Source organism: Trichechus manatus, unplaced genomic scaffold, assembly GCF_000243295.1.
Source record: "Trichechus manatus latirostris isolate Lorelei unplaced genomic scaffold, TriManLat1.0 scaffold00010, whole genome shotgun sequence".
NCBI classification, from domain to species: Eukaryota; Metazoa; Chordata; class Mammalia; order Sirenia; family Trichechidae; genus Trichechus; species Trichechus manatus.
This window is the reverse complement of record NW_004443946.1, coordinates 3,571,582-3,591,348: the sequence shown is the minus strand read 5'-3', so window position 1 is coordinate 3,591,348 and position 19,767 is coordinate 3,571,582. Positions and strand designations below refer to the sequence as shown.

Genomic DNA, 19,767 nt, shown 5'->3' with positions numbered 1-19,767 from the left:
GTGTCTGCTGAGGCTGAGAGGAGAGTTATTCTGTCCATGGACTTTTCCTGACAAAGCAGTGTTCTGTTTTTCGATTCATACACATTTTGCATTCTATTCCATGTTTAGGATAAAATCTTTTTTTTAATAAAATAAAATAAAGTGAAACACTTTTCCATATTATTCATGGTGCATGGTTGCATTCTCCCAGCTTAAGGTGCTAAGATCCATTTAGAATCCCCAAACAAATGTCTTTTCCTTTAAATAAATGTGTGTGTGTGTGTGTATGTAGTCACCAATACAGAATTAAAAAATGTAAATGTATGTACATATAGATATTTGCATATGTGGCACAAAGTGAAACCAACCACTCAATGTCACAGCTTCAAAAAAAGTTGTGAATCACCACACCAACCCTCTCTTTACCTCCACAGGTTCGGAATCACATTTTCTGGAAGCTTGATTTTCCCTACATAATTCTAACTTAAGACCCAAGACCATGAGGGAAATTTAGGTAGCTCCATCTCACTCTGGGCATGATCCTGATGGTCCCAAGAGGACATGTGACAGGTTGGCTTACCAGGGCAACCCCTTGCTGCCCTATGACAGAGAAAAACCTTAGACGAGTTCCAACCATTTCCTACTCGATGCCTATTATTTTCTTTGCTCAGTTGTTATTTTTAAATAAGGGTATTCTGTGAAAAACAAAACCACCCTGTACCCATAAAGTTGTTTGCCAGAAAGAAAGGTGCCGCTAACAAAATGCATGTTAGCATGTTTGAAGAGTGTTCCTGGGGCCGCTGTGAGTAACTCTGGAAAGTATCTGCATGGCAGCACACACATCTCCCCTTCTTCTCCACCCCCAGCCCTCAGCCTTGGAAATTAGCAGTTGCAGTCTTTGACTGGACTCTGTTGAGACTTCCCACCCGTGGCTGTTCAGGAAGCACATACCAGCAAACAGGATGAAAGGGGCCTTTATAAACAGGAGTCGGTTATTTCTTAAACAGACTCCCACATAAAGCCTTTTTTGTTTCTTTCTCTTTAGGAAAAACTGAGCTCCTTCTGAAAAGTCTTTGGAGAGGGAGGAGAGACTAAAGACAGGGAGAAGTCTTGAGGGAGGAAGCTACAAGGCTGGGGACAAACAAGGGGTAGTAGAAATTGTCGGAGAGGGTGAAAAGTCCAGAGATGTTTCTAAGGTGAAAGCAAGTGTTGGGTGGTTGATAGGGATTGGGGGTCAGGGTGTGGGTGTTAGTGCTAAGAGAAATTGGCTGGTTATACCCACTGGAACTTGAGGCTTCTTCTCCCTAAAGGGATTCATGCAAAGCAAAGAACACAGGAAAGACCCTAGTGCTTTGGTCTCCAGAAGAATTTCAAGGAACTAGGTTTTTCTCTAAGTAGACTTAATTTCTTGTCTTTTTCTTCTCCTTTTGTTTTCATCTAAAAAGCTACATTTTATATTTTACAACATTCACAAGCAATTTCCTTCCCATCATGCTATCCTAATTTGTCACAGAAAAACTAGTTCCTATTGCTCTTTTAGTGTAGCCCTGGTGGCTCAGTGGTTAAGCGCTCAGCTGTAACTGAGAGGTCTGCGGTTTGAACCCACCAGCTGCTCTGTGAGAGAAAGATGTGGCAGTCTGCTTCTGTAAAGATTACAGCCTTGGAAACCCTATGGGGTCACTATAAGTTGGAATCAACTCGACGGCAATGGGATCACTCTTTTAAGGAGCCCTGGTGGTGCAATGGTTAAGTGCTTGGCTGCTAACTGAAAGATCAATGGTTCAAACCCACCCAATGGCTCCTTGGGAGAAAGATCTGGCAATCTGCTCCCATAAATATTACAGCCTAGGAAACCTACAGGGCAGTTTTACTCTGTCATATAGGATTCATGTGAGTTGGACTTGACTCTATGGTGCACAATAATTGTTCTTCATTAGCCATCAAAACCCAAACTAAACCCACTGCTGTCAAGTCGATTCCGACTCATAGCAATCCCATAGGGTTTCCGAGGCTGTAAATCTCTATGGAAGCAGACTGCCACATATTTCTCCCTATGAGCCGCTGGTGGGTTTGACTTGCTGACATTTCAGTTAGCAGTTGATCGCTTTAACCACTGTGCCACCAGGGTTCCTTTATGAGCCATCAGAGAGATGCAAATCCAAACTATGAGATACCATTTCACTCCCGCTAGGATGGTTAGCACTAAAAAACTGAAAATAATAAATGCTGGTGAGGATGTGGGGAAATTGGAACCCTTTACCCATTGCTGGCAAGAATGCAAAATGGTACAGCCATTGTGGAAAACAGAACTACCATATGACCCAGCAATTCCACTCCAAGGTATACACTCAAAAGACTTGAAAGCAGAGACTCAAAAAGAGACTTGTACACCAATGTTCATTGCAGCACTGTTTGCAATAGTCAAAAGGTGGAAACAACCTAAATGCCCTGCAGATATCAAATACAGCATTCTATTGGCATGGCCCTTCTTCCAGCAATAAAATGTTTCATATTTAAAACATGCCTGAAACAATTTGGTAGGAATTGTGGAAATGTAAATTCTTGGTTCTCACACAGTATTCCATTTATACATTCACTCCAGTGTCTTTCGCATTCTGCCTTTATTGGAGTCCTGTCCCTAAAGGAGGTGATGTCCTTTCCTGGGTTGATAATAATAGTAACACTTCTTAAGTACTTACTGTGAGGCAGGCATGGTTCTAAGACTACTTAGAGTAATCCATTGAATTCAACACTATGTGTGGGGACTAATACCCCCCACTTTACAGTTGTGGAAACTGATGCACAGAAAAGAAACTTGCCCAGGGTCACACAAATGGGTGGCAAAGCTGTGATTTGAACCCTCACAGCCTGGAATCTGTTGTCTGTTTGTTTGTTTTTTTTAACCATTGTACCTTACAGCCATTCATGACTTTGGCTCTAAAAGGGTCTTGGAGATCATCTCTCATTTTAAGAAGAATGAGAGATTCAATCAAGTTAGGTGACTTGTCCAAGGGCATACAGCTAGTTCTTGGCAAAGTCCAGAGCAGAACAAAGATCATTCTAATCCTAATAAAATTTGTAAGTATTTCCCCTGACCCTTTCCCCATGAGAGAAACTCAGGTCTTCCTAAGCACCCTAGTACCCTTTCACCATTCCACATTGCCTCCCATGTTTCCATGACCCCAGTGGTAACAATTTGCGAGGCCTATGTAAATTAATGATGTCTTAGTTATGAAAGTTCAGTATTGGCAGTAACAGAGGTAAAAGACATGATTGGGGCATTCTCCTCATCTTCTCCTGTCTACAAAGGATGAAAGGGAAGAAGGGACTAAGAACTATTCACGGGCACTAGTCTAAGAGCTCAACATCCCTGCTGCTCACCTGGACCTTTCCATTCATAAGTTGTATCCAAAGTAGGTCTTCCCTGTTGTATCTCTCACAGCACCTTGTTCCTATCCTTCAGAGTACTTCTGTATCACAATTTGTAATTATATCTAGTTGTGTGTGTGTGTGTGTGTGTGTGTGTGTGTGTGTGTGTAGTTCTTCTCTCCCTAGACAGACTGTAAGCTCCATGAGAGTAGGAGTTATCTCAGTTCTGTGTGCCTATAAACACCTAGAACTGGAACACAGTAGATGTTCAATGAACTTACACCAAAGACTCAGCAACACAGTCTTGAAAGATAATCTTAAGCTGCTCTATACTTTACCTAATCAACATCTATTCATTAATGCTCACTACCTTGACCCAGTCGCTGAACCATAACCATTACTGGGGCAGAACATGTTCAAACAGAGTCTCAAACAGCTCAAGTTCAGTTGGCGTACAAATTTACCTTTCATTTGGGGTCCAGGAACCCACTGGGTGGGGCTGGCTATGCTGTTAAACTTTGATCATCAAACTATGTAGAAGCGAAGACCAGTCTAAAACATTTAAATTATAGAGAAAATGTATTATTTTTAAGTTCCAAGAGTAATTCAAACTATATTGGCAGCGTTTTCTGTGGTAAGAGCTCTTTGGGAACCTGCTTTAATGCCTAGATAAAATAATTTGCATCTGGCATGTTCACTATTAGTATGCAAAGAGTTAGCTGTAAAGATCATAAGGATGTTCAAAAACAAATTATTCTTTTAATATTTTAAACATTATTCTTACAATCTTGTCTACACTCTCAACTGCAGTATTATCCACAAGACAAGGCTTGTTGAGTAAAATTAACCATCAAGCCAGCCACTATCTGAAATGCAACAAATTATGAATTAATAGAATTTAGATTAATGATGCTTTTACTCTAGCTGAATTAGAAAAGTTTTCTAAATTCTATTTCCTTGATGATAATATACAAGAATTTCTCCAAAAACAAGAACAGTTTTAATTTTTAATTCTTTCACAGTGAATGTAAGAGAAAAACAGATCCAGTGCAGTAGAGTTAATTTTGCGCTTAAGTAACCAATCTGCTTTAGTTTCTATTCTATAGCTGGATTCAAGTAAAGGCTTTCTTATTTTAGTGCTATATATTAGTGTATTTATTTATTTATGTACTTACTTCTTTGCTTCTTTACTTTGAGAACCATGTCATTGGTTAAAGAGCATGCAAAACACAAGGTAAGCACTTTCTCATGGATGAACAATTTGCTGTTTTATTTTTAGAAAATACTTTTGTGTAATTGGGATGAATTGATATTTTTAAAATTTGAGTTCAACTTTAGCCTTATCTTATCAAGAAGAAACTGCAAAAACTGCTCCCTTTGTTAAATGAAGGAGGTCAATGTTGACTTTATATATTTTTTAAAATGCCCTCTATTGGAACCGCTGTCTACATAAGAACAACTAAGACACGGAATTAGGTCAAAGCTGCTCTTTGCCTCTAGTTACCAATGTGCATGATGACCGGTTGTCAACAGGGCCAAAGCTGCTGGGCCACAACCTTGACAGGTCTCTTTGATACTGTCAAATAACGAAGTTTTAGAGGGTCACTTGTGTTCTACTTTGTTCTCCCCAGCACTTCTGACTCATTATCCTGTAGCTTTAGTCTTCTTCCTTTTTTGAGGTGGGTGAGGATAGGGCATGTTTGATTGTTAGTTATTAATGCAGTATATCTGATGGTTAATAAGGAAACGGCCAAAAGTTCAGATTTGTTTCTGTGATTAAAATAACCATGGCTAAATAGCTCAGTGGTCTGATTAAAGAAAATAAAAAAGCCTGATTTTGACTTTCAGGGAACAACAAATCTCCTTTGATTAATCCTAAATACCTTTAATCAGAGGAAATTTGTTGTGTGCAGGATTTATACTATTGGCTGGATGTTAAGTAATAAAAAAGACATCGTTCTAATAAACTTGGCACGGATCTCTGGTTCCAAGTCAAATCCCCCAGAGGATGTTGCATCTGGCAGGAAGATTACAGAGGAGATTGCTGTAAGAAGGAAAACACTCATGTCATTGCCGTCTGACAAATGGATGCAATTTTCTTGTGCTTTCCTCCTAGGGCTCAGCAAGTGCAGTATGGAAAAATTGCTCCTTCGCCACCCCACTTCCTGGCAGCGACTGGGTTTCACTGGGAAGTAGTGACTACTGGGTGTTTGACTCCAGAGCGTTCGGGTACTGCTTTCATTTTGCTGCTAACTGAAAAGGTGGTGGTTTGTGTACACCCAGGGGCACCTCGGAAGAAAGGCTTGGCAATTTACATTTCTATTCTGACACACATGGGTTGCCATGAGTCAGAGTTGACTGGACAGCAACTCATTTTCATTTTGATGGCGTTTCTGGGTGGTGCAAATGATTAACCCGATCGGCTGCTAATCAAAAGGTTGGAGGTTCAAGTTCACCCAGACGTGTCTTGGAAGAAAGGCCTGGTGATCTACTTCCCCCAAATCAGCCATTAAAAACCCTATGGAGCACAGTTCTTCTCTGACACTTACGGGCTCACCATGAGTCGAAATCAACTCAGTGGCAACTGTTTTGTTGTTTTGTTTTGTTTTCATTTTGATGGAAGAAATTTCAGAAATGAGGTATCATTTTGAAAAGGCGAGGATCAGCTGAAGATGTGCTCACATGCCTAAGGGATACCAAAGGTTTAGGGAAAGCCTGTTAGGCCATGTGTTTCCTAGCCACCACCTCCTCTCCTCTAGCCACAGCTTTGGTTTCAGCAGACTCTGCCCTCCTGGTACCCAGGCAACCCCTGAACAAGCCTGGCAATGTATATGAAATCAGATTTCTACCAGTTGTTCCTTCAGCTTTACAGACAGGGACTTGAGGGTACCTGAGCACTCAGAGAATGTCCCTTGCATTCCACCCATTTGGCTGGGACTTCTGTCAGGCCTCAACTCCCCCAGTGGCCAGACCTTCCTCCCTGAGCCTTAATCACTATTACCCAAGCAGCAGCTTCAAAACCAACAGATGGCCCTGGAATCCTGCCCTGCCATCCCCTGCCCATCATCCTGCCCTGCTGGGATACCTACACCTATCTGGGCAAGTTTAAGTCCACCCTGCACTGCCCTCACCACACTGCAGGCAGCTAGGTCTCCCTGGGCCGGCTCTCCCTCGCCTGGCTCCTTCCCCTCTCACTGGCCACTGCTGAAGCTGTACCAGCTACAAATCGTTTCTCCCAGTACAGTGTGTGGTAATTTAGTTAATTTCCATTTATTATTTTCAGAATTATTTTGGTGGTGAAATTTTAGCACTTTGATGATATTATGACATTAGCATTCTAGAGGCTGAAATATGAGATAATTCAGCACAAAATAGGTCCTTGTGGGAAGCCAATGTGCAAAATTTCCCACCACGTTCTGCCGACGGTGCACTGTTCTCAACCACATTTTATCCCCAGGGGGCAAATCATGGACACGTTCCAGCACCCACTCAATTTCTGCATTTTATTCTGCCTGAAATAGTAATAGATATAAATGTGACTTTCCATCTAAAATTAGTCCTTGGTTAGACACTATTAGCTACCACTCAACACAAGGAAATTTCATACAGAAATAAAATGATTATATAGAATGAAGCATGATTTCATTCATTAAATCAGTTGTTCTTTATTCATTTGGTGCCTGCTATATGTAGTATGTTGTACCCACCCAAACCAAACCCACTGCTTTTGAGTTGATTTCGACTCATAGAGACCCTAGAGGACACAGTAGAACTGCCCCACAGGGCTTCCAAGGCTGTAAATCTTTACAGAAGCAGATTGCCCCATCTTTTTCCCACCGAGCCGCTGGTGAGTTCGAACTACTAATCTTTTGGTTAGCAGCCAAGCGCTTTTAACCACTGTACGACCAGGGCTCCTATTATGTTGTATAGTAGGGGTTAAAGAAATAAATAGGAAGAGGCTCTTGTTTTTAAGAAATTTATCTTGGAGCTTGACTTTTATACTCTTTTATATATATAGTTCCGCTATATCCTTTATATTACTAATGCCTCCCTCTCTCAAAATGACAGTAATTGTAGGTTTATCTTACAACAGATATTGTCACCTGTCACCTACTACCACATTCTATAGTGTGTTTCTGCCTGAGAAACTAGTACAGCATCTGTTTCCAAAGTTCTAAACATACATGATGCTTAATTCACATACATAGGCACGAATGACGGTTTCATGCTAAAGAATTAATTTTCCTTTCAAAGTATTAATTTAGAACAACGTCACTTTTTTCCAAGCAGCATTTTGTCACTATATATTTTAGAAAACTACCAATTTTCTGTTAAGGAGAAATATTTTAAAGGCCTAAAATTCATAAAGGAACTTTTTTAAAAATAGAAAATCACTGTCATTACAAAAGAGTTGTCACTCTAACTACAGAAGAGAACAGGTGGCTTCTAAGGTATCGTGTTTGCCTGTTTCCCTCCTAATTTTCCATTTACTCCATATTCAGTGTGCTTTCCTGCTGCCTCTCAAAATCCCTCCTGTATCCTGAGACCAGCTTAGGTGTCTTTTGTGAATTCATTTATGCTCTTTGTTCTATTCATTTTATTTGGGACAGTAACAGTTTACAAGGAATCAAACACATTATATTATGAGTCAGTCATAATTATTACACTCAAATGCATCCTTCCTCCTCATAATGGAGCGGAGACTTAATATGATAAAATATAAATTTCTCAACCCAAAGTTGCCATTCTTATCCAAGAGCTCGTTTAACTGCCTTTACAAGACATTGGCTCCTTTCTGTTGAAGATGATGCCCTTATTCTAAAAACACAAAAAAGAAAAATGAAAGGGAGCAGCAGAAACAGATAACTGAATTCATTAATACATTTGAGCTCTAACCGTGCCAGAGTTTCTTAACAGCTGAAGGAAAACATTACATACTTTGGATTACATAGTTTTCTGACAAGGTAAAGGCAAAGCAAACACCTCAGTAGAAACAGATTCTCTTGAAGTGAAACTCATGCAAGAATTCATCAAGTGACAGGCTCTTCTGCTCTTCCTAATGACATGTGTGCCTTTGTCTATTGCCCCCATTTTACAGAGATCCCCGTCATACCATTTTCAAGTTTCTTCCACAGCTGTGAACAAATGAGTGAACCTGGTCAATATTAAAGACCAGTTCAAACTTGTATTGACAATTAAAAACAAACAAAAATCAAAAACCTCTTCAAGCAAAATCTTATAAAGCTAACTAGCTCATGAGATTTAATACAACAAATGTCATCATCAAAGATTTCTCTCTGCTATTGGACCCACCAGATCACAGCCACATAGGAGCCCTTAAAAACCAGTTGCTCGAGTAAATACCTGAGAGTAAATGGGAAGCTTCTGTCCGGAGGTGAGATGAGAAGGCAGAGAGGGTTAGGAGCCGGCTGAATGGACATAGGAAATCAGGGGTGGAAAGGAGTGTGCTGTCACAGTATAGGGAGAGCAATTAGGGTCACATAACAATGTATGTATAAATTTTTGTATGAGAGACTAACTTGAATTGTAAACTTTCACTTAAACTACAACAATATATTAAAAAAAAAAACAGTTGCCATTGAGTCGATTCCGACTCCTGGTGACCCCATGTGTGTCAGAGTAGAACTGTGCTCCAGAGAGTTTTCAATGGCTGATTTTTCTAAAGTGGATCCCCAGGCCTTTCTTCCAAGGTGCCTCTGGGTGGATTTGAACCTTCAATCTTTTGGTTAGCAAAAGAATGCATTAACTATTTGCACCACCCAGGAACTCCTGGTGCTTCCTTAGACTGCTCTAATTAGGTATTGTACTTACAAATGAATTAGTTAATTTGTGATACACACTGCAAGCACATCACTCATGCGGTCTATTAAAAGCTTTAAACAGATTAAAAACTATTGACACTTCATTACTATCAGATAATGTTAGATGGGGCTTAATACCCAAAATAATCTACAAAACCTCTTGCCAAAACAGTTAGTGCTTATTCTAATCCCTCTACCACCCTGACCACCCTTAGCAGTGAAAATCTTTCATGATGATTCAAGGAGAAAGGATAAAAGCAAGAGCTAGGGTAATTTTGATAAGTGTCTTCATCAGTATTTCTTTCAAACCTGAAGAATCTGCCCAAGATGGTGGTCCCCTTCCATCTTGTCTTGGTCTGACTTGTCCATTTTATGTTGCCTAATGACCCACAAAAGAAGCCCTGGTGGCACAAATGGTTAAGTGCTGGGCCAATAACCAAAAGTACGTGAGATGAAGTCTCACCATCCCTGCTTTTAAGGAGCATTCTGGCTGTACTTCTTCCAAGACAGATGTGTTCATTCTTTTGGCAGCTTTCGCATGCATATGAGATTTGAAGGAGGTTCCTTGGTAGAGCAAATGGTTTGCCCTTGGCTGGTAACCAAGGGGTTGGCGGTTCAAATTCAGTCAGCTGCACTGTGGAAGAAATAGGCCTGGTGATCTGCTTCCGTAAAGATTACAGCCAAGAAAACTCTATGAAGCGGTTCTACTCTGTAACACACAGCTTCCTAAGTCACAAAGCAACAACAAAAAAACAAAATCAGCAACAAAGGTTGAAGGTTCAAGTCCACCCAGAGGCACCTCAGAAGAAAGGCCCTGTGATCTACTTCCAAAAAATCAGCCATTGAAAACCCTGTAGAGTACAGTTCTACTCTGACACACATGGGGTCACCATAGTAGGAGTTGACTAAATGGCAACTGATTATACATATATATATGTATATATATATATATACACATCCATATATATGCACACCCATACACACGCATCCATTGTTGTTGTTTTGTGTTTAGATGCCACCAACTCAGTTCCAACTCATAGCAACCCTATGTACAACAGAACAAAACTCTGCCCAGTCCTGCTCCATTCTCACAATCACTGCTATGTTTGATCCCATTGTTGCAGCCACTGTGTCAATCCATCTCATTGGGGGTCTTCCTCTTTTTCACTGACCCTCTAATTTATCAAGCAGAATGTCCTTCTCCAGGGACTGGTCCCTCCTGATAACATGTCCAAAGTACCCAAGACAGTCTTGCCATCCTCCCTTCTAAGGAGCATTTCCTTCTTCCAAGACATATGTGTTCGTTCTTCTGGCAGTCCATGATATATTCAATATTCTTGGCCAACACTGCAATTCAAATGCATCAGTTCGTTTTCTGTCTTCCTTATTCATTGTGCAGCTTTCGCATGCATATGAGGCAATTGAAAACACCATGGCTTGAGTCAGGCGCACCTTAGTCTTCAAGGTGACATTTTTGCTTTTCAACACTTTAAAGAGGTCTTTTGCAGCAGATTTGCCCGGTGCAATGTGTCTTTTGATTTCTTGACTGCTGCTTCCGTGGGTGTTGATTGTGGATCCAAGTAAAATGAAATCTTTGACAACTTCAATCTTTTCTCCATTTATCATGATATTGTTTATTGATCCAGTTACGAGGATTCTTGTTTTCTTTATGTTGAAGTGTAATCCATACTATTGTTGTTACACTATTGTTATATATGTGTTGTTGTTATTATTGGATCAGTTTTAAGGGAAAATACAGAGTAAATGAGAAACTGGATAACTCAAAGTTCATCAATCCTAAGATTAGGTTTATAAGTGAAATTCAAAGGCTGTAATCTCCACTCCCATAGTAACTTCTAGTTCTTCAGCAATACTAACAGCCATGATACTAATTTCTTTGTCTGGAGCACACCTTCTCCACTGGTTGCTCCTCCCTAGGACCTGCCTTCTCCAGGTCTCTGATTCTCCACCTTATCCAATGAATAAACATAGAAAAGAACCACTTATCTGTACGGTCCTCCCATTGTACAGCTTACTATCCGAAGCAACTATTTTTTGTTTTTTTTTTTAACTCTTCCTTGTAAAGTTTATTTTTGAATGCTGTTATTTTTCTTCAAATTCTTAATTATTTAATTTTTTAAAAAAATACAGAAAAGTTGGAAGAATAAAACAACTACCACTTAGATTTAACAATTGTTGTCCCTTCTGCTTTTTGTCTTCTCTCTCCATCACTTTAAATTAGGTTGCAGACATCATTATATACTTCATCTCTAAATATTTCCCCAGCAGCAGCACTTTTAAAGCAGAACCATAAGATTAGATGTTAAGGCAAACTTCCAGCAGAGTAGTGAACTTCAGCAATTTTACTGAAATATTTAGTTGAGCTTTTCCAGGAAAATCTCCCACCTCAAGGAAACAACACAAAAACCTGAACTATGTCTTGTCATATAACATCCAGTCTAAGGTTTTTGCGAAGGACTGCCCACATGATGTTGTTCCTCTGCGTGGTGGCTTTGGCCTCATATTAGAATCATTGATATATTAGAAAGAAGAATCTAGGCTGGTAACCCTGCAAGGAATAACTCTCTGGAATGTCAGATTTGGTCAATCAAGCAATTCTGTTGTGGGAAATCTGTCCCTGGGCACATCTTCTGCTTTGTCTGAAGAAGCCCAGCAGTAATGAAATAGGACAGGACTCAGCCCACAAGAGTGGTTCTGCCCGGGGGATGGCAGCCAGTACCACTAGAAAGACCCTTGATTGGCCTTTGCTGACCTGGAGCAACCATAACAACAGCAGGAAGTAACAGTCTCTCTCTCTCACCTCACTGGGATTAGGAGTTTCCAATGAGAGTGTAACACTATCAGGATACACTCAGTATTCAGTCTGAGCCACTGTAATTCAGGGGCTACGGGGGTGGGAACGAGGGAGGGGCTTACAGTTTTGCCTAAGGTGTAAGAGAATCCTAGTGCTCTCTTGTTCTTCCCCTCTGACCATTCCCACCATATTTCCTCCATCCTTTTATCCATCCTAGATGAAAGCTAACATCTATAGGTATGTCCAGAGGCAGTACAGCAAAGTGATTAGGAGCTCAGACTTTGAGACTGACTGCTCGAGTCTGAGGCTGTTCTGCCATCCACAACCTATGTGATCTTGGGCAAGTTACTTAACCTCTGTGCCTCCATAATAGAATGGGATATGATCCCATGAAGATCATATCAGTTGATACACGTAAAGCAGTTAAGACAGTGCCTTGCACTATTAGCTGTATTTTTCTTTTATTAAGCGATTATACAAAGATCTTTTCATGCCTCAACTCCTTTAATCCAAACAAAAACCCAGTTAGAAAAGCTTATTATTATTCCCATTTTACAGATGATGAAAATGAAGCTCAGATAAGTTATAACTCCCCAGCTAGTAAGTGGTGGTGCCAGGATTTGAACACAGGTGATGGGACTCCAAGGCCACATACTTGGCCATTTTGCTCGGTTGCTTCCCAAGATGGGACACAACAGCACCAAGGTCACACTCAAGAACTATTTCATTCTCATAGGCCTGGACATAAAAGTATTCTCTTCCTGTTCCTTAATAGAATTTATTCACCCATTTTTCCAACCCTCACACACACGCACACAAACGCACACGCACATAGTTTTTGTAAAGCCTATCCCATTGAAGCATGACACACCACGACTTGTTGTTTTACATTAGTGCAAGGGCTAAAGCCAGCCAGATTGGTGAGCATAACTTACAGGCCGACCCGGTTCCCAGGGCCTTGACAATTGCACTGCTAGACCAATTCTGAAGCTAGAAGCACAGCTCTCAGCTGTAAACCTCTTTGTTAAATAATGGCTCAAAACTGACTTAAGCAGCAGTGACGCATTTTAGAAGTTCAAAAACCAAAGGCAAAAGGGAGGGAAAGTAGGTTGTTCTGCAGACTCTGCCAGCTAATTCCATGTAGACAGATGACCCATATTATGTCAATTAAGTGCTGCTTTAGAGGCACGCTGCTATGGGCTTTTTAAAACATTGAATATTTTAGGGTAATGTGGAGATGGATTAAGGAGCCCTGGTGGCACATTGGTTAAAGCCCTCAGCTGCTAACTGAAAGGTCTGCGGTTTGAACCTACAAGCCGCACCGCAGGAGAAAGATGTGGCAGTCTGCTTCCATAAATATTTTCAGCCTTGGAAGTCCTATGGGGCAGTTCTACTCTGTCCTATAGGGTCGCTATGACTCAGAATCTGCTCTACGGCAGTGGGTTTGGTTTTTTGGGACTGGAGTTGGATTAAGGTTTGCTGAATGCACTAGGGCCTTTCTTCTATAATTCAATTAATAGAATTGGGCATGGACTTTTGCTGGAATCCTCCTTGGTGACTGAAAGGCAAAGTGGGGCACAGACTTGTAAGTCTGTGAGGGGAGAAGGGGAGGCCCTGGCAAGGCTGCTCAGCCCCGGGAGTGTGTGCTATGTGCAATAACAGGTCCCAGCATAATAGCATTTTGCCCATGAAGCCCAGGTGGAGAATGAGGGGCAGGAGGTATATGACTCATAGAGTCCCTGGGGCCTTCTTACCCAGCTGAGATCTCTCCCTTCCAGCCCGATATCCATCACTATCCGTCCCCTCCCCATATTGGCCTTTTTGGAACATTTTCAGGTCCTGAATTCCTTTTTTCAAACTGCTTCTTCCAGCAAAATGTGTAGGCCATGTATGATCTTGCTCCTTCTTCAGCCTCATCTCTTGCTTTGATCCACTCTGGCCACACTGGCCTTTTTCAGCTTTTCAAACAGTCCAACTCCTTCCCACCTCAGGGCCTTTGCACGTGCTCTATTTGTTTTCTGCCTGGTATGCCCTTCTCAGTTTCTCTCCTACTGACCTCATACTCATTCTTCAGATCTCCACTTTCCTGGCTTCCTGAACTACTGCTCATTGCTAGACATAATTACAGTTTGTAAATTTGTGATTATTTGATTGTTGTTCATCTCCCCCACTAGACTGGAAGCTCCATGTGGGTGTCTGTTTTGGCTCATGATTATATCCTTAAGACCTATTATAGCTTCTGGCCTACAGTGGGCACTCGATGTTTATTACTTGTTGAATGAATGTAATCCATTCCTTCAGAGTCTTGGTCTCTCTAACTAATCTGAACTATTAACCTGACTTATACATTAGTGGCTGTTATCAATGCATTACTTTTCTCAGACAATTTGTGAGCTGTTTAAAGGATCTAGAGTCCAAGTTGTCAGCCAAAGCAACAGTGAGATTTTAAGGAAGGAATGGTGGCAGACTGTTGGGAAGAACTGGGGGAAGCTTGCTTTCCATGATCCACTTATCTTCAATTTTAGGCTATTACTGCCTTCAACAAAACACAGACAGATACCTAAAGACATCAGAGTTTATCTCATTAAGGGATGAGTTGGGCAAATATCCCAGGTGTTCATACTCATGGTGGAGAAGCCAACCTTGGGCCCTGGACCTGTGTGCACAACTCTGTAGGGAGAGCTGGGGCCTAGGAATCAGCAATTCATGGGGTCTTTCATTCTCCCTATGGTTGCTCTGATCTTACCACAGGCCTTTTTTCCCTTCTTTTTGTTTTAAGTTCCTTTTTACCAAGTATAGCACCATGCCTTCCTCAAAATCGCAGCAAGAATCAAAGTGAAGTAATGCTGACATTAGAGGGCAGGAGTTTGGGGCACTTTTGTCACCATTGAAAAGAGTAAAATTAGGTACAATATTTTTAGCAGACAACTCAGCAATAGCTAATACATTTTTAATGCAGGCACCCTTTCACTCAAGAATTTACCTTCTGAAAACTGATCCTATAGAATTCTCACACAGCATGCAAAGATACATGTACAAAGTCAATTCTCATTTTAATTAAAAAACTAGTAAAAACCCCTCAACTGTCCATTAGTAGGGACTGGTTAAATAATTCTGATAATCGTTCTATTTGCTACAGTCATTCAATAGAATACTATGAGCTAGTAAAAAGAATGAATTTTATATACTGATATTGAAAGATATTCACAGAAGATTCAGAATAGTACATAGTATTTTACAAAATATATTTGTACAATCATATAAAAATCTATGTTATTACATGGCTAGGAAAAGTCTGGAAGTCTACACACTGAAAGATTGACTATAACTATAAAGGGTTCATATGAAACTTTCAGTTTCTAAACTACACATTAAACCCATTGCTGTCAAGTCAATTCTGACTCATAGCAACCCTATAGGACAGAATAGAACTGTCACACAGGGTTTCCAAGGTTATAATCTTTATGGAAGCAGATTGCCACATCTTTCTTCCAACTGCACATTCCAAACTCATTGCTGTCAAGTCGATTCTGACTCAAAGTGACCCTATAGGACAGAGTAGAACTGCCCCATAGGGTTTCCAAGGAGCTGCTGGTGGATTTGAACTGCCGACCTTTTGGTTAGCAGCTGAGCCCTTAAGCACTGCACCATCAGGGCTCCAACTGCACGCTAGCATCTATTATTTATAGGTTTTACAAGCTTATTTTACTTAAACATAATAACAATAAAGTTTACATTTTTTAAGCAAAGTATAAAAATCGTTTTCAAAATATGATAGGGTATTATTATTACATAGCACCAGACTTACAAAGACTAAAGCTATCCATGGCTTCAGGAAGCCTGACGGATCTGTGGTAGCCAATCTCCATGATTGCCCGCAATATTTCCTGCATTCTGGTAGTGATACCCATGTATGACCAATAGCATGTGGCATAAATAATTGTATGTGTTACGTCTCAAATGAGGCTATAAAAGACTGTGGTTTTCATCTTGGGCTCTCTTGGGTCAGTCGCTCTGGAGGAAGCCATGTCATGAGCAGTCCTATGGAGAGGCCTCTGTGATAAGAACTGAAGCCTCCTGCCAACAGCCACATGAGTGAGCTTGGAAACACATCCTCCAGACACAGTCGAGCCTCAGATGATTACAGCTCCAGCTAACACCGTAATGCAGTTTCTTAAGAGACCTTGAGCCAAAGTCAACCAATTACACTGCTATTGGAGTCCTAACCCACAGATACTGTTAGATAACAAAACTTTGTTGTTTTAAGCCACGAAGCTTGGGGTCATTTGTTACATAGCCATAGATAATGAATGGAAGACCCAAACAAATACATAACCTCTAATGCCTGTTTTCATATCGGCACATACAGCCTATTTATGTTAACTCGTTGCCTTCAAGTTGATTCTGACTCATAGCAACCCTACAGGACAGACTGGAACTGCCCCATAGGGTTTCCAAGGCTGTTAATCTTTACAGAAGCAGACTGCCAAATCTTTCTCCCGCAGAGTGGCTGGTGGATTCCAACTGTTGACTTTTTGGTTAACAATCAGGCACTTAACCACTGCACCACTAGGCTCCTCTTTTTAAGTTAACAGCTTTATATTCTAAACTTAATCTCACAGTGGCTCTTGCTTTGCACCAACTTCAAACTGGTAAAGACCAGCAACTAAAGTTACCAAAGCCAGTTGTCATGGAATTGATTCCAATCCCTGGTGACCCCATAAGTGTCAGAGTAGAACTGTGCTCTATAGGATTTTCAATGGTTGGTTTTTTTGCAAGTAGAGGCACCTCTGAGGGGTCTCAAACCTCCAGTATTTCAGTTACTAGCCAAGTGCTTAACCATTTGCATCACCCGGGGAGAGTTAGTCTAGAGTATTTTGTTCTTCAGGAAGAAACCACTAGTGATGAGGGGAGGGGAATGGAATCCAAGGGAGGCCACCAGGGTCATAGGAGCCAGGAACTGGTTAGTATCAAATCTTCAAATTAAAATCCTGTGCTCTTTTAAAGACCTCTGCCTTTTCTATCTGACCTAATCAAACTGTTACGTTATTGAAACAGGCAGTAGTTCAAATTAAATGTCACAAGAGAACACCCTTAACAAAGAGAAAAGGACAGAACAGCTGAAAAAGCTGTCCATTATTTCCTTGCTAAGCGGAATCTCTGATGAAAAGAGAATGGGACTCGTTTCATATGTAGGTTTAATTTTGCTTAATACCAAGAGTAGAGAGGGAAATGAGCTATCATTGTTTCCTAAGTCTTATCTGCTATTATTGTTGGTGTGTTTCTACTCAAGACCCCTGTTTTGAAGCCAGCCATAAACATCTGTTCAAATAGTTCTAGAAATGGCTTTTATTTTCTGTATTATAATGGTGTGCACATGTATTGTGCATTTTTCTATGCTGAAAAAAATATATGCATGAATCAGCACCTTAAAAATCAATGAGATGTCAGAAAAGCATAGCCAGCATATTGGGGGGAACCAGTCTCTCCCAAGGCACCATCGATTTGCTGCCAGCTTGGTCCACTGAGAATTGGCAGAGGCTTCCAGCTTGAACCAAGTTCAGGGGCTTTTAAACCTGTGCCTCCAGCAGATCTTAGTAATAAGGCCATGGGGTCACTGCAAGGGGTTCACAAGCACACAGACTCACCAAGTATTTTCTATAGGCTGGATGTAAAATATATCCTACACAAGTATGTTCTATCATTTTGCCAAATATAGATAGAAGATGGTGTGATAAATAAAATGCAAATTCACTTAAAAGTATACTTCAGTTATTAGCAGCTTTCTAAATCAGTGGATGTTAAAAATATAGCCCATACCATGAAATATGCAGACACTTCCAAATTTTTATCTTATTTTTAAAAGGGCTCTTCCAGTTTGAAATATTGGGAATTGTTGTTCTAGAGACGTTATAGAAATACTAAAAGAAAAAAAATCTTTTTCTCTACTGAGTTGTAATCACATTCTAAATCCAGTCTCTTCCTCACTCCCTAAACATGAAAATTCCATACCAGGATTAAAACAAATCATGCTTTATGCATGCATTTTATATACAGAAAACACACAGTGGTTTTTATCACTGAGTATATTCTCTGTCTCCCAACACTGGAGTGAAAGAGGGTGTTAGTATGAAGAGCAGTTGCAGCAGCTTGGGAAGGCCAGGCACCCATAGGGATGGTGCTCCAGCTGCCTTAGGTGGATTTCCTCCTCCCCAAGTGTGATGAGCCTCCTTTCTAGAAGGGTGGGCCAAGACAGTTAATTATCCCTACAATGAACCCCTGTGGAGGCCTGAGTATCACAAGTGAGCACCCATCTACAAACGCCTCTCTAACAAGGCTGTGCAAGATTGCAGGGCACTTTTGTTATTCTCCTTCTTTCCTTGCAACTGATTTTCTTGCTAAGTTCTAAGGTAGAAGCTAAAATTCATTTCCAGTCTTCCTCGCAGCTAACATGTGGGTACACTACCCAGGTTCCTGCCCAGATACTAAATCAGAAGCCAGTGATGTGGATTGTGGCTGTGGGTGGGGCAGCAGTTCCAGAGGCAGCTTTTAAGCTCCCAGTTCTAGCAGTTGGCTGTGCAAGTATGGTGTCTGTGTCCGGCAGAGGCGAAGTGGCGTCTTCTCTGTAACAGCTCTGTGCTGTGATTTTGGCATTACTTCTAACTACCTAGCCTCTAAACTTTAAGGTTCTCCAACCCTCCCCTCAGTCGTCTCATGCCCTCCAGCATCCCATATCCTTCTGATAAATTCTTTCTATAGTAAAATGATGATGATGAAGTAAAAGAGCTGAACAGAAGATTTCAAAGGGTGGCTCGAAAAGACGAAGTTAAGTATTATAATGAAATGTGCAAAGACCTGGAGTTAGAAAACCAAAAGAGAAGAACACGTCCAGCATTTCTCAAGCTGAAAGAACTGAAGAAAAAATTCAAGCCTCAAGTTTCAATATTGAAGGAGTCTATAGGGAAAATATTGAACAACGCAGGAAGCATCAAAAGAAGATGGAAGAAATACACAGTCACTGTACCCAAAAGAATTGGTTGATGTTCAATCATTTCAAGAGGTAGCATATGATCAAGAGCCGATGGTACTGAAGAAAGAAGTCCAAGCTGCACTGAAGGCATTGGCGAAAAACAAGGCTCCTAGAACTGATGGAGTATCAATTGAGATGTTTCAACAAATGGATGTAATGCTGGAAGCACTCTCTCATCTTTGCCAAGAAATTTGGAAGACAGCTACCTGGCCAACCAACTGGAAGAGATCCATATTTGTGCCCATTCCAAACAAACGTGATCCAACAGAATGCGGAAATTATCAAACAATATCATTAATGTCACATGCAAGTAAAATTTTGCTAAAGATAATTAAAAAATGGTTGCAGCAGTACATCGATAGGGAACTGCCAGAAATTCAAGCTAGATTCAGAAGAGGATGTGGAATGAGGGATATTATGGCTAACATCATACGGATCTTGGCTGAAAGCATAGAACACCAGAAAGACATTTACCCGTGTTTTACTGACCATGCAAAAGCGTTCGACTGTGTGGATCATAACAAATTATGGATAACATTGTGAAGAATGGGAATTCCAGAACACTTAACTGTGCCCATCCAGAACTTGTACATAGACCAAGAGGCAGTTGTTTAAACAGAACAAGGAGATATCACGTGGTTTAAAATCAGGAAAGATATGCGTCAGGGTTGTATCCTTTCACCAGACTTATTCAATCAGTATGCTGAGCAAATAATCCGAGAAGCTGGACTATATGAAGAAGAAAGGGGCAT

The 19,767-nt window shown here is 40.8% G+C and overlaps 1 protein-coding gene across 2 annotated transcripts in view; it reads right to left on the bottom strand.

Annotated features, from left to right (window-relative positions):
* The window catches only part of GNG2 (G protein subunit gamma 2), a 101,048-nt gene that overhangs the window by 31,850 nt on the left and 49,431 nt on the right, over positions 1-19,767 (bottom strand). The window contains exon 1 of one of the 2 annotated variants that reach the window (XM_023726178.1): positions 3,813-5,682. The exons of the other annotated variant lie outside the window; for it this stretch is intronic. The gene's annotated coding sequence lies outside the window, so the exon portion shown is untranslated. Of the gene's footprint in view, positions 1-3,812; positions 5,683-19,767 lie in introns of those variants that run through there. 2 annotated transcript variants of the gene reach the window in all.